Source organism: Pseudophryne corroboree, chromosome 1, assembly GCF_028390025.1.
Source record: "Pseudophryne corroboree isolate aPseCor3 chromosome 1, aPseCor3.hap2, whole genome shotgun sequence".
Lineage (NCBI taxonomy): Eukaryota > Metazoa > Chordata > Amphibia > Anura > Myobatrachidae > Pseudophryne > Pseudophryne corroboree.
The window spans coordinates 428,923,533-428,938,618 of record NC_086444.1 but is presented as its reverse complement, the minus strand read 5'-3'; positions in this window follow the sequence as shown (position 1 = coordinate 428,938,618).

Here is a 15,086-nt window from a genome sequence, read left to right as displayed (position 1 = left end):
CATTGCAGTGTGTGGCATAATGTATAACGGGCATTGTGGTGTTTGGCATAGGGTATAACGGGCATTGCGGTATGTTTCACAGGCATTACGGTGTGTGGTATACTATATCACAGGCATTGTGGTATAATGTCTCAGGGGCATTGTAGTGTGTGGCATAATGTATAACGGGCATTGCCGTGTTTGGCATAGGGTATAACAGGCATTGCGGTATGTGTCACAAGCATTACGGTGTGTGGTATACCGTTATCATGGGCATTGTGGTATAATGTCTCAGGGGCATTGTAGCGTGTGGCATAATGTATAATGGGCATTGCGGTGTGTGACATAGGGTATAACGGGCATTGTAGTATGTGTCACAGGCATTGCGGTGTGTGGCATACTATTCCACGGGCATTGTGGTATGTGGTATAATGTCTCAGCGGCATTGCAGTGTGTGGCATAATGTATAACGGGCATTGTGGTGTGTGGCATAGGGTATAATGGGTATTGCGGTATGTGTCACAGGCATTACGGTGTGTGGTATACTATATCACGGGCATTGTGGTATAATGTCTCAGGGGCATTGCAGTGTGTGGCATAATGTATAATGGGCATTGCGTTGTGTGACATAGGGTATAACGGGCATTGTAGTATGTGTCACAGGCATTGCGGTGTGTGGCATACTATTCCACGGGCATTGTGGTATGTGGTATAATGTCTCAGCGGCATTGCAGTGTGTGGCATAATGTATAACGGGCATTGTGGTGTGTGGCATAGGGTATAATGGGTATTGCGGTATGTGTCACAGGCATTACGGTGTGTGGTATACTATATCACGGGCATTGTGGTATAATGTCTCAGGGGCATTGCAGTGTGTGGCATAATGTATAATGGGCATTGCGTTGTGTGACATAGGGTATAACGGGCATTGTAGTATGTGTCACAGGCATTGCGGTGTGTGGCATACTATTCCACGGGCATTGTGGTATGTTGTATAATGTCTCAGCGGCATTGCAGTGTGTGGCATAATGTATAACGGGCATTGCGGTGTGTGGCATAGGGTATAACGAGCATTGCTTAATGTGTCACAGGCATTACGGTGTGTGGTATACTATATCACGGGCATTGTGGTATGTGGTATAATGTCTCAGGGTCATTGCAGTGTGTGGCATAATGTATCACGGACATTGCGGTGTGTGGCATAATGTGTCACAGGCATTGTATGTGCTATAATGTATCAGGGGCATTGCAGTGTGTGGCATAATGTATAAGGGGCATTGCGATTCCTGTCATAATGTGTCACAGGCATTACGGTGTGTGGCATAATGTGTCGGGGGCATTATGGTGTGTGGCATAATGTGTAAGGGCCATTGCAGTATGTGGCATAATGTATACTAGGCATTACTATAAGGAGGAAAAATGACAAATAATGTAAGGGGTATGAATCAGGATTATTTTTTTTCCTGTGGTGGCCAACATCTGGGCGTGCAGGTTGCAAAACTGGGGTATAAGATTGTCTTTGTCTGCAATGCCATGCCCCTTTATGCAAAACCACGCCCATTTCAGCAGAGCCACGACCCTTGCAGATTCATCCCTTTGCTAGTGCCAATTATGGGGTGGGGGGGGGGAGAGAATTTTTTGGCTTGGGGGAGAAAGATTTCTAGTTACGCCACTGATATATATATATATATATATATATAGATAGATAGATAGATAGATAGATAGATATAGATATATATATATATATATATATATATATATAGATATATAGAGATATATATAGATATAAGGCAAATACAAAATGACTCATTACAAAATCTCCTGAACCATAAGGACTAGGAACTTTAAATTTGGACCGTAGCTTGCGTTTGTGACATAGGCACCTTCAAAATCCCACCCACAAAGGGGTTTAATGGGGTGAGATAATCCACCCACACAGAAGAGAGTTAAGACAGCCCACCCAGCCGGGGTTATAAAGAATGCATGGTGCCGGTGATACCAAGTCGTGGAGGGGGGAGGACACAATGTTCTGTTCCTGGACTTCCTTGCAGTGGCAGTTGCAGAGACTTCCATTATTTAAATAGGGTAGCCACATCAATTGCCACCTCTAAACACTGTCAAACATCATTGAGTGTGGCTCTCCTATTTGAATAATGGAAAGCTCTAAAACTGCCACTGACAAGAAAGTGCAGCCTTATGGTTCTGTAGATTTTGTGATGAGTCAGTGGTATTTGCCTTTTATATATATTGATTTCAGATATAAGTACTTAACCATCCTATTTCCAGTCAGGAGAGGATAGTGTCTCAATTAACCTGTCACTTGAACTTAACATTGCCAACCTCTCAGAGAACAATAGGAGGAAAGGAGACATAGATATTTTGACTATTAAATGCATTAAAGGAAAGCTTGATAGTCAGCAACTGCTTATCTGCTGTGTAAAGGGCATTGACATCTCTCCGAGTGACCGTAAGTGTTGTTTACCTTTTTACCTAAAAGTAGGAGCTCTACGGAGAGTGAGAAACTAAGCAAGGAGACCAAGGGCACTTTGGAATAGAATCAGCCTATCCCTGCAAGCCTTACGTATTTAGCATACAGCAGGTGGAGCTTGGCCTGTCGTTCCAGCATTTACAGCATTAAGAGGTGGAATGGGTCAGGGAAGAAGGCAGATTATTCTCTTCAGTACCAGCCTTTTGACAGCATCAATCTGGGGAAGGCCCACCTGGAGCTGTGGCCTGACAAAGATTGGCAGCGGAGGGCAGAGCATGTCCTATTGCAAGTCTAAATAGTTTACTGCGAAGTCCTTCAAAATTAAAGTTACACACATGGAAATACTTGAAATTACGTAGCGAAGCACGGGTATTCAGCTAGTATATATATATATATATATATATAACACAAACTACATGTATTTTACATGTATTACATGTAAAATAATTGACTGCAAATAAATACTGCCTGGTGTGGCCTAACTTTCTGGCCACAGCCTCCTGGAGTGCATTTCTTGGACCAAGATCAGCATCTAAAAACTAGAGATGAGCATCCCATTCCGAGCCCGGATCCGAGTCTGGCTTTGGACTTCCCACCAGACTCGGAAACCAGAATGAGGCAAAACATCATCATCCCGCTGTCGGATTCTCACGGGTTTTGGATCCCATATAAACAGCCACGCGTTGCCGCCATTTTCACTCCGAACTTGGAGAGTGAGGGAGACAGACCTCTGTCTCTCACTGTGGTTGGTGGCATTAGGTGGGGTTAGTGTGCTCTGAAGGGGTGCTGCTGCAGTCACTGTGGTGTACCTGTGCTGTGTTAGGGGTGCTGTCCTGGCTGTCCTGTCTGTCACTGGTGTTTCATGCGCTGTTACGGCCGGGTGCTGCAGCTGTACATGGGTGTTGCTGTCCTGGCTGTCACTGTGTTGTACAGGGTGTAGAGGCACTGTCCTCCTCATGTATGCTGTAAAATATAAGGGTGCTGGTGGCTCTGTATGTTGTAAAAATTCAGGGGTGCAGTTGTTAAAAATTAAAAGCACACTTCTCCTGTATGTTGTAAAATATTGGGGTGCTGCTGTTCAAATAACATTACATTAGCCCTGTATGCTATAAAAATTCAAGGGTGCAGTTGTGAAAAATTTAAAGCACACTGCTCCTGTATGCTGTAAAATATAAGGGTGCTACTGGCCCTGTATGTTGTAAAAATTCAGGGGTGCAGTTGTTAAAAACTAAAAGCACACTGTTATATGCTGTAAAATATAGGGGTGTTGCTGTTCAAATAACATTACACTGGCCTTGTATGCTATAAAAATTCAGGGGTGCAGTTGTTAAAAATGAAAAGCACACAGCTGTATGCTGTAAAATATAGGGGTATTGCTGTTCACATAACATTACACTGGCCCTGTATGCAATAAAAATTCAGGGGTGCAGTGAAAATATACGTACACTGGCCCTGTCTTGTATGCTGTAAAATTACAGGGGTGTTGTGAAAATACAGGGGTGCTGGCACTGTCTGTGGTTGCGATGTCTAGGCCTGACCTTCACAACACTGTATGGGAAGAGGAGGGTCCTACCACCATTTGCACACCCCCTGCAAGTGCTGGGAGGATCACCATTAGTCCAGTTGCTGATATTGAGATTGAGGATGTAACTGTAGACGTACACCAGGATGAGAAGGGTATGGGTTTAGCTTGCGCTGCGGAGGAAGTTGACAATGAGGATTCTGATGGTGATGTTGGGCGTGGGATGAAAAAGCCCATTGTCATGCCTGGGCAAAATACCAAAAAAGCCACCTCCTCGGTGTGGAATTATTTCTCGACAAATCAGGACAACAGGTGTCTAGCCATCTGTTTCCTTTGTAAATCTATTATAAGTAGGGGTAAGGACATTAACCACCTAGGAACATCCTCCCTTATATGTCATCTGCAGTGCATTCATCATAAGTCATTGTCAAATTCAGAAACTTTGGGTAATAGCGTAAGCAGTCCACTGATATCTAAATGATATGGTTTGTTTGTTTGAATATTATTTCTCTGTGAGGATGAGGATGTAACCACTGAAGGGGGGGATCTGAGGATGAGGACGACATCTTGCCACTGTAGAGGCAGTTTGTGCAAGGAGAGATTAATTGCTTCTTTTTTGGTGGGGGTCAGGGGCGGAACTTCTAGAAGCAATGGAGTCAGTTGCCATCGAGCTCCAGCCCTGAAGGGGGCACCTGGCTCCTGCACTGACTGTGCCCTCCCTGCTTAACTAGAAGCCTGCAGCCACCCAGCGGAGGCGGAGCGCAGATCAGCATTAGCGCTTTCGCTCCCCCCAAAACCCCCCCTTCCTTGCCGCACTACATGCGTCTGCCTCCAATACATTGCTCCATGAGCTCTCTCCTCTGACTGGATGCTACCACCACCACCCTGGGCAGCTGTGCCAGAAAGTTGTGCTGATAGCATCCATGCCCCCCCCCTCCTTGCTTGGACCAACTGCCGTGCCAAAAATAAAGGAGAGCTGGTGGAGCAATGTATTGGAGGCAGACGAGCAACACAAACACTGAGGCTGACGGAAGCTGACTGAGTTGCGCCTGCCCGCACAGAGACCTGGTCGGCAGCAGCACCCGGAGCAAGGCAGGGGGAGATGAACTCAGGGAAGCGGGTGCAGAAGAGAATTAGAGAGGAAAGCTCAAAAAAGTGAGTAGTTGTCACCTGGGAAGGGTAGCTGGGGGCAGGGTGTCATTAGGCGTCAGTGCCCAGCAACATCTCCACAGGTGACCGTATGTACAACACTGCTACTTATTCTTCAATTATACTATACGGGATATACAGTAAGACTTATCATTAGCATGAACTGTGGGGCCAGTATGCGTTGTGGTGGAGTGGGCACGCAGGCTGTCTACAGGTCAGTTATCCAATTCCCCCATACCAATGTTCCTTCTACCCCAGCCCACCCCCACCTCACTGCCCTTCCCCCACTCATCCCATTGCCTCCCTCTTTTCCAGGCCACTCACCCCTACCATATTACTGACACCCCTATGTCCCAGTGTCTCCCACCCTGCCAGCTCTGAGTCTTCCCCCTTCCCTCCCCAACCATCCCACTTCCCCATCTCACTACCCCCTCACTTAGCACCCCTGAGATCCAGTCCAGTCACAGTGACCCCCCCCCCCCCCATTCAGCCTAATAACCGCTCTTCTCCAGTTTAGTTTTCTCCCTCCTCCCCCATCTCACTAACCCTCTTCCCAAACAGTCCTGTAATCCCCTTCTCCCCATTGGAGGATGTGGTCGTAAAGGTAGAACAGTCACCGCCGATAGCACCGCCACTCTTCACCACTGGAGGTTATTTTGTTATTTTTCATGTGAAGCCAATGGGTGGTATCCAATTAGCCCCGATCCGTTTTAAGCTGACAAAAACAACCAGATATTGCGATAATGACTGATGGTCAGTATCGCGATTTCTTATTACAGGCCATTTTCATCAGCCGCAAAATGAACACGCAATTGTACAATAACACATGAGATCAGGGATAAATCCCCAATCCCATGTATTACTGCAGCTCCGGGAGTTTGTTCATTGCAGATTATGCTTCAGGTGCCTGTGTGCTTTATTATTCTCACTGTGGCGGTCTGTGTGCTTTATTATTCTCACTGTGGCGGTCTGTGTACTTTATTATTCTCACTGTGGCGGTCTGTGTGCTTTATTATTCTCACTGTAGCGGCCTGTCTGTTTTATTGTTCTCACTGTGGTGGCCTGTGTGCCTTATTATTCTCACTGTGGCGGCCTGTGTGTTTTATTATTCTCACTGTGGTGGCCTGTGTGCTTTATTATTCTCACTGTGGTGGCCTGTGTGTTTTATTATTCTCACTGTGGTGGCCTGTGTGCTTTATTATTCTCACTGTGATGGCCTGTGTGTTTTATTATTCTCACTGTGGTGGCCTGTGTGTTTTATTATTCTCACTGTGGTGGCCTGTGTGTTTTATTATTCTCACTGTGGTGACCTGTGTGCTTTATTATTCTCACTGTGGTGGCCTGTGTGTTTTATTATTCTCACTGTGGTGGCCTGTGTGCTTTATTATTCTCACTGTGGTGGCCTGTGTGCTTTATTATTCTCACTGTGGCGGCCTGTGTGTTTTAGTAATCTCACTGTGGTGGTCTGTTTTAGTATTCTCACTGTAGTGGCCTGTGTGCTTTATTATTCTCACTGTGGTGGCCTATGTGCTTTATTATTCTCACTGTGGTGGCCTATGTGCTTTATTATTCTCACTTTAGCGGCCTATGTGCTTTATTATTCTCACTTTAGTGGCCTGTGTGTTTTATTATTCTCACTGTGGCGGCATGTGTGCTTTATTATTCTCACTGTGGCGGCCTGTGTGTTTTAGTAATCTCACTGTGGTGGTCTGTTTTAGTATTCTCACTGTAGTGGCCTGTGTGCTTTATTATTCTCACTGTGGTGGCCTATGTGCTTTATTATTCTCACTGTGGTGGCCTGTCTGTTTTATTATTCTCACTGTGGTGGCCTGTGTGCTTTATTATTCTCACTGTGGTGGCCTGTGTGCTTTATTATTCTCACTGTAGCGGCCTGTCTGTTTTATTGTTCTCACTGTGGTGGCCTGTGTGCCTTATTATTCTCACTGTGGCGGCCTGTGTGCGTTATTATTCTCACTTTAGCGGCCTGTGTGTTTTATTATTCTCACTGTGATGGCCTGTGTGTTTTATTATTCTCACTGTGGTGGCCTGTGTGCTTTATTATTCTCACTGTGGCGGCCTGTGTGTTTTAGTAATCTCACTGTGGTGGTCTGTTTTAGTATTCTCACTGTAGTGGCCTGTGTGCTTTATTATTCTCACTGTGGTGGCCTGTGTGCTTTATTATTCTCACTGTGGTGGCCTATGTGCTTTATTATTCTCACTGTGGTGGCCTATGTGCTTTATTATTCTCACTGTGGTGGCCTATGTGCTTTAGTACTATTTTTTATCCGTGCCAATCTGTATTGTTTTTTTTCACTGTGGTGGCCTACGTGCTTTATTATTTTCACTGTGGTGGCCTATTTATTATTTTCACTGTGGGGCTTTCACCTATTTATTATTTTCACCGTGGTGCTTTATTATTTTTCTTTCTGTGCCAATGTGTGTGTGTGTGTGCATTTGTGTTTTTAACAACAATGGGAACAGTAATGTACAGTAGTGTAGGGTTTAGAGGGGTTACTGATGTAGTGAAGGGTATAGAGGGGTCAGTGATGTAGTGGCGTGTAAAGAGAAGTCAGTTAAAATACAAATTATTTTTTGTGGGTGGGGGGCACAATATTTATCTTGCCTCCGGGTATCTGGGATGAAGTTACGCCACTGGTGGGGGCCCAAACAAACCAATCATTTTAGCCACAGTCATGTGGCAGACCCTGTTGCTGAAATGATTGGTTTGTTAAAGTGTGCATGTCCTGTTTATACAACGTAAGGGTGGGTCGGAGGGCCCAAGGACAATTCCATCTTGCACATCTTTTCTTTGCCATATCATTCCATGGGTGCTGAGCTATATGGGGTACTGCCCCTCTGCCCTATCAGTTCAGGGGTGCTGCGCCACTGCCTTTTAAGTCCAGGGGTGCTGTTGCCTGTCTGCTGTGCTGTGTAATTCTCCAGGGGTGCTGCCTATGCTGTATAAATCCAGGGGTGCTGCTGTACTTGATCCTAAGTTTAAATGAAAGCCTAGAGCAGATATGACACATGCTTCAACATCACAAACAGATTTGTGAAAATAAGCCGCAAAGGTGGAAATTGCCAAAGTGTTTTTAAATAAAGTAGGGAGACACCACATTTGTGGCCAAAGTCAGTGTGACTCAGAAGAGACTGAATCATAATCCAGCGCAACTGCCGAAGAGGTAAACGTGATGTTTTCTGCTGGAGCATTAGAGAGAGGTTCTTCTCAATTATTTCATGTAAGGGACTCACTCAAATGAATGGCTCCAATTAGTCAACCATAATTTTGATTTATTATTGATGTTCCACATTTTGGGATTATTTATTTAGAAGATGCGCATTTCTTGTACAGGGATCTTCTTTTCCTAAAAGCTGCAAAGGGTTATTGCAAGACCTTGCGTGATCTTGCATTGCATCAGCTTTCCATTGCACTACAGCACTAGATGAGCAAGGAGCTCCTTTGAGGCACAAACAGTTACTGAATAAGGTCCAGTATGGAGTCTCATGGTGGCTTACAGCCAGGAAGATGTCTAGCTTGCCATACTGAGGCATGCTGTGGGCACAGAGGTTAGCAATGCTTCCTCCCACAGTCCTACTTATAAATATGAAATTATTTTGGACCGTAGTGTGGTAAGCTCCACTAGGGCAGGGACTCAATAACAAAAAAAAATTCTGCACAGTCCTGCTTAGTACTTAATAAGAATAAAATAAACAAGACACACAGGTATGCTCAAATGCGTGTAACTGGGACACACAGGTATGCTCACATGCGTGTAACTGGGAGCTGTGAAAAACAAAAATAAGGCATCTGCCACAAAATATGTAAATAAAAATGCAATTAAAAAATGGAAAAAAAGAAACCCATGAGATTTTCTCAAAATAAGTCTCCAGACTCCATGTAGGGGAATATATCCAATTTTGTTCCTGTAGTATACACTAGTTTATTTGCATCCCAACATTAAATCTAAGGTTACAGTATCTTAATCCCTGAAAATGGAGAAGGATGTTTAGGCCCCTAGTTTTTCAGTTTGTCCAATAATGTGGTAAATAATAATTAAATATTTGCTTGGTTGAAGTCCTTTCTGTTCCACACCAATATAGGAGTGGAGGTGAAAGCCTGTGTGTTGTTCCTGATTGCATGAGCCTCTCTAATTTTTAATCACCTTCTTTACACTGTCCTCTTCCTCTTGCCTCTTCTCATAATGTGAAAAGTCATCAAATATGGAGGTGGTATGTTTGCAGCTAGCTATGATTCAGAAAACTTGGTGAGTTTTATCCAGGGGGACCACCTGTCGCTGAAATGACATGTTTATTACACTGTGCATGTCCTGTTTAAACAACATAAGGATGGGTGGGAGGGCCCAAGAGAATTCCATCTTACACCTCTTTTTTTCTTTGAATGATGTGCTCATTGGGGTCTAGTTTTTAAAACTGCCATCCTGTCTGCCACTGCAGTTCCACTCCTAGATGGGCCAGGTGTTTGTGCCGCCCACTTGTGTTGTTTAGCTTAGTCATCCAGCTACCTTGGTGCAAACTTTTGGCCTATAAACAATATTGTGAGGTGTGAGGTGTTCAGAATAGACTGGAAATGAGTGGAAATGAAAGTTATTGAGGTTAATAATACCGTAGGATCAAAATTACCCCCAAATTCTGTGATTTTAGCTGTTTTTATGTTTTATTCAAAAATCATCCAGATCCAAAACCAAAACCCGAAGGGGTGGTTTTGCCAAAACCAATCCAGATCCAAAACACGAGTGGTGAACCCAATTCCAAAACTAAAACACAAAACCCGAAAAGTGTCCTCCGCACATCTCTACTGAAAACCAAATTAAAAAAACATGACTTCACCTGATAAATATGTATTGGTGTCACAATCTAAACACAATAAGTGCTAACTCACATGAAACACATGTTGTGTGGTTTTCATATACAGCAAGATACATATAAATCTTACAGTATGTATACTTTGTAGCTTATTGCTCTGAAATAAATAAGCCAGATGTTATTGTACAGATGCGTTCACTTACATCTTTACCTATAACGTGGCATTCGATCCTCCCAGTCCCTGCATGCCATGCCACTACTTCCAAGTCCTAGCATGCCATGGCACCACGTCCCAGTCCCGGCATGTCATTGTGTTGCTTACCTACGGCACACCACAATATATACAATCCATGTCATGCAATACACAGTTTAACAGCTGGGTGATGAATGCTCCACGGACGAAAACTAAAGTACTGAGAACAATATTGTGTCAGTGGACGGTGATCCCAGATAAGCTGACCGACCAAATTCAGGCAGTGCAAACTGTCATTAGGCTCGGCACCTCCTCCCATGCTTCTCTCTACAGTACGGTATACTACTCTACTGTTTGCCACCAAGATGCATTGCACTCTTATCCTTTATTGAGTTTTTAGTGTACATTACAGTTTCAATGACGCAAACATTCTGTGACATTAGTTGTAAAAAGCCGCACGCTCATGATTCACAACCTGAGTACAATTCATGTTCAATAGTGCTCAGATACTCTGCTGAACTGTCAACACCTTTCCCCACCATCATTAACTTCTATTCATTGCCACCATAATCTGAGCCCACTGGTGACATTATATTCAACACTTTACCGGGCTATCCGTAAACTGTCGTTGGAGGACGTAAAGAATTCTGTTCTAAAAATGCACAGGAAGTGGAGCTGGGTATTTTCAAAATAGTGAACCTGAAATGATCTCTCTTTATGAAAAACTTCTGTATATCTGCCAATTGGGTATTTCTAATGGGGTAGTATTCAGTATTATGCCTGTTGGGATCCTGACGCACAGTATACTGGCGCCATAATCCTGACACCCGGCATACCGACACCTATTCTCCCTCTTGGGGGTCCATGACCCCCCTGGAGGGAGAATAAAAAGCGTGGCACGTGTAGCCCGGTATGCTGGCCGCCAGGAACCCTGCCACTGACAAGTCATACCACACCCTTTCTAATGATGGCAAACTGGTTTGTATTACAAACAGGCCAAAATGACAATTCAAATATTCACAATGTTTTGTTCTCCAAATGTTGCAATTTTAAAACAATACACATAACTAAAAAAAATCCTAATTTTAGTTACCTCCAGCTGCAGGTCAGTTTCTAGATAATTTGGCTCCCAATGCGAATAGTAAAAAAAAAATGCCCGGGGTGATGCTCCAGCGCCAGCGTCTCCCTGCTAATACCGGCTCCCCGTCCTCCCAGCCATAGTACTCCACACGCTGGGCAGAGTTTCAAGAAATGAAACGGTTGCGTTGTGATGTCACAATGCAACCACGTCATTTTACGGAGTACTATGGCGCTCCTTGTGATCGCACAACTCGTCAGCCGCTAGAAACGGCACTTTCCAGCTGCCAGTATAGCTTCAGCCCAATCATGTTGTGTACTGGCTGGTGGGGCACGTGGTGTGATTGACGCCAGGGCAAGAAATAGGAGAGACCTGGGTAAAGGTTGTGCGCTGGGAAGACGATGAGTCCTCAGAAGAGGATGGGGTTGGGCCCTGTGGAGAGGTTAGGGCCTAGGCAGGGGAGTGACCTAGGAGTAGGGAATAGGCGCCCGCAAGGGATGGGGCCTGTGGAGAGGTTAGGACTTCAGAAGGGGAGGCTCCTCGGGGAGGGATGGAGCCTGGGATGGAATTGTGCCTCTTCATTTTCTCCTTCACCTCTCAATCTTCTAACCTCTGTTTGTCTGTTACCTGTTATTCTGTGTTTCTATGATTCTAACACAGCAACAGACATAACTGTTGTTGCATTGTGCTAACATGTGACACGTGCAAATTACACTTAAAGTGAGAAATCAAAACCACTACATATACTGTATTTACACTACCCTAAAATAAAATATGTAGTTAGGGACCAGATACAATTAGGCACTTCTTTTCACTGTACTTTACTGTGCACGTAGCCATGTTTGTACACAACATGGCATCTGCGGCAACCTTTTAATGCTGTGGCCTATGTTTGAGGAGTGTGTTTATGTTGTCTGGTTACATTAAGTTATTTTTCTTAGACATACATTCAGTACTTACTGAAGACAAGCCGACAGTGGATCCATGCTAGGAACTACTGCTGCCTGCCCGGAAGTGCTTAGCTGGTGCTACAATTGGACTATTATCGGTTGGTAGAGCACAGTTGTCTTCCTCAAAGTGGAGGATATATGCAAATATTTTAGTATTATACATTTTTCAACATTTCCTGTAATCTGAAAAGCGCAGGCACCAAAACAGTCAGGAAAAAGTAAAAGCTGTCCTGTTTATCTAAGTTACATCCTGCTATCTGTACTGCAGTACATCAAATAAACCTTACACAGTCAGATGCATACGCACAACACTCATAACCACTAATCTAAAATAAAGACACGGACAACTGAATTATGGCATGAAAGGAGTCGGCTTTTTATTTTCATTTTAGAGTAGGAAGGCCTATTTAGAATCTAAGAAAAAACAATGGCTATACCTAGGTGTATCCAGGCGCTATGACATGGGATGTCTCACTGAGCAGCTGCTTTAAGAATGTGGGGGAGTCAACCCCACAAATACTACAATAAGAACAAAAAGAGGCTGCACTGAATTTGAGGGAACTTAAACAATAATTATATTTAATAATAAAATTCACATATACATCTAAAACAGTATATAAAAAAAAACATAAATTCATAAATGTTAAAAAATATTTTACCCAGGTAAATGTCAGGATATTTGAGATCTCTCACTAGAGGAGTCCATTCCTATGTTTCCCCTGTATTATGAATAAATGTTCAATGACCAGTAGGTAATATTTCTGTGATTTTGGAGGCCCAGAAGATGGCATATGGACTAATTCACCATTAGAGGAAATTATGTTTTATTTTGCAAGTCCTGTTTCAGGTAGTACCTCATGCGTTACGGTGTGAAATGTCCTCTATCAATGAAGATGACTGGATTCCTCTTTAGGCTTGCCAATTATCACAGAAGTCTGGGGATGGTTTGGCTCTTCTATTCCAGGGTCCTGATGTTGGGTAGCACCACACGTGACGCATTTAGCTGCTATAAAACTGCAGCTTTCTCAAAGTTTTAAAGCAGCAAAAAGCATCAGATGTGGTGCTACCCAATGTCACGACCCTGGAATAGAGGAGCAAAAACCATCAACGGACTTCTGTGTTAATTGCCAAGCCTAAAGAGGAATCCAGTCATCTTCATTGATGGAGGGCATTTCACACCATAATGCGATAGGTACTACCTGGAAAAGGACTTGCAATATATATTGCTACCTGAAACAGGACTTGCAAAGTAAAACATCATTCCCTCTAATGGTGAATTAGTCCATATACCATCTTCTGGACCTCCAAAATCCACAGAAATATCACCTACTGGTCATTGAACATTTATTCATAATACAGGGGAAACATAGAAATGGACTCTTCTATTGAGAGATCTCAAATATCCTGACATTTACCTTGGTAAAATATTTTTTTAACATTTATGAATTTATGTTTCTTTTTATATATACTGTTTGGATATATATGTGAATTTTATTATTAAACAGTAATTATTATTGTTAAATTTCCCTCAAATTGAGCGCAGTGGAAGACTTCATCATCTGGCATTCCAAATAGGGAAACACATGTGCGGTAGATACAGTATGTTCCTTTTCCCACCAATATCGACCTTGTTATCTTTGACACTTCTGACAGCCATGCGGTGTGCCCATTGGATTACTCAGAAAGTTTATTATCAACCCATGTGCATCTGATGGTTGTGGCTTCGTACAAAAGCCGCAGATATGAGACTCCTCCAGTGGGCATCTTAATACAAAATCATGGCAGCAGCAACATATGCATATTTTAGCACAGCTGCTGAGCACTGAATCACTGCTGTGAAGGCATATGCATGCATCTCTGACTCAGGCTTATGAGCCACTGCCCAGGATTAAACTGCACATGGAGCATGCACAGTTTTACAATCATCGGAAAACTGCAAGATAACCAATTCAGCATGTGTCCGTAAATCAGGCTCTTTTCGCAGCGACGGCTCCTACTTACTTTAAGTAGAGGGACTGCCACTACTCCCAGCATGGAGAGAAGAGAAGACATGGAGCCCCGGGTCCTGGCACCAGTGCAACGGATCCAGCAGGTGTTGGGACCCGCGCAATAACAGATGCCGCAGTTCGACTGTTCATGCACAAACCTCTGGCTTCTATGGACTGGATCGACTGCAGCCCATAGAAGCCTGATTGAGCTATCTCTCTGCTAATCACAATCCAGTCTGACAGTCACAAAGGGAGGAAATATCTCCCAATGGGACTGCATTGTGTGTCTGTGACTGGCAGGTAGGACTTCCAATAGGAAGTCACTGCCAGTCACAATGAAGCCAGTGCAGTCATGGACTGCATCTGGCTCACTGACACTGAGAGGGGTGGTGGATTTTACCTAGGGGGCTGCAGTCCTGCAACTCATAGGTAAAATCCAACACTGCCTATGTGTGTATTTTACTTTGCAGTTTATATTGCATATGGATATGCACGCTCAGGGGGGAATTCAATTAGAAAATGCATTTTCACAAAAAAGACACAAAATAACCACAAATCACAGTAAATTCATCAAACGCCTATTCAATTGTCTGCAAAAACTTTTTTGCTGAAATTTTACCGCAAATTTCAATTTATCAACTCTGAGAAGGTGACAAACTTGGGAAAAATCCCTGTTTTAATTTAAAAAATGTCAGGATTTGGTTCTGAACCCCTGCGATAAACCACTGAATGACTAAAAAGTTTTTAACTACTTTTTTTGACCAGTAATGATATTTCATTTTTGTGGTGGAAAAGTGCAAAAAATTGGGGTACAAGGTATGGGACAGGTATATTGGGGTACTTTATTTATACCACACTCCAAAAATATACTGGTAGGTTAATTGGCTCCCAACAAAATCAACCCTAGCTTGAATG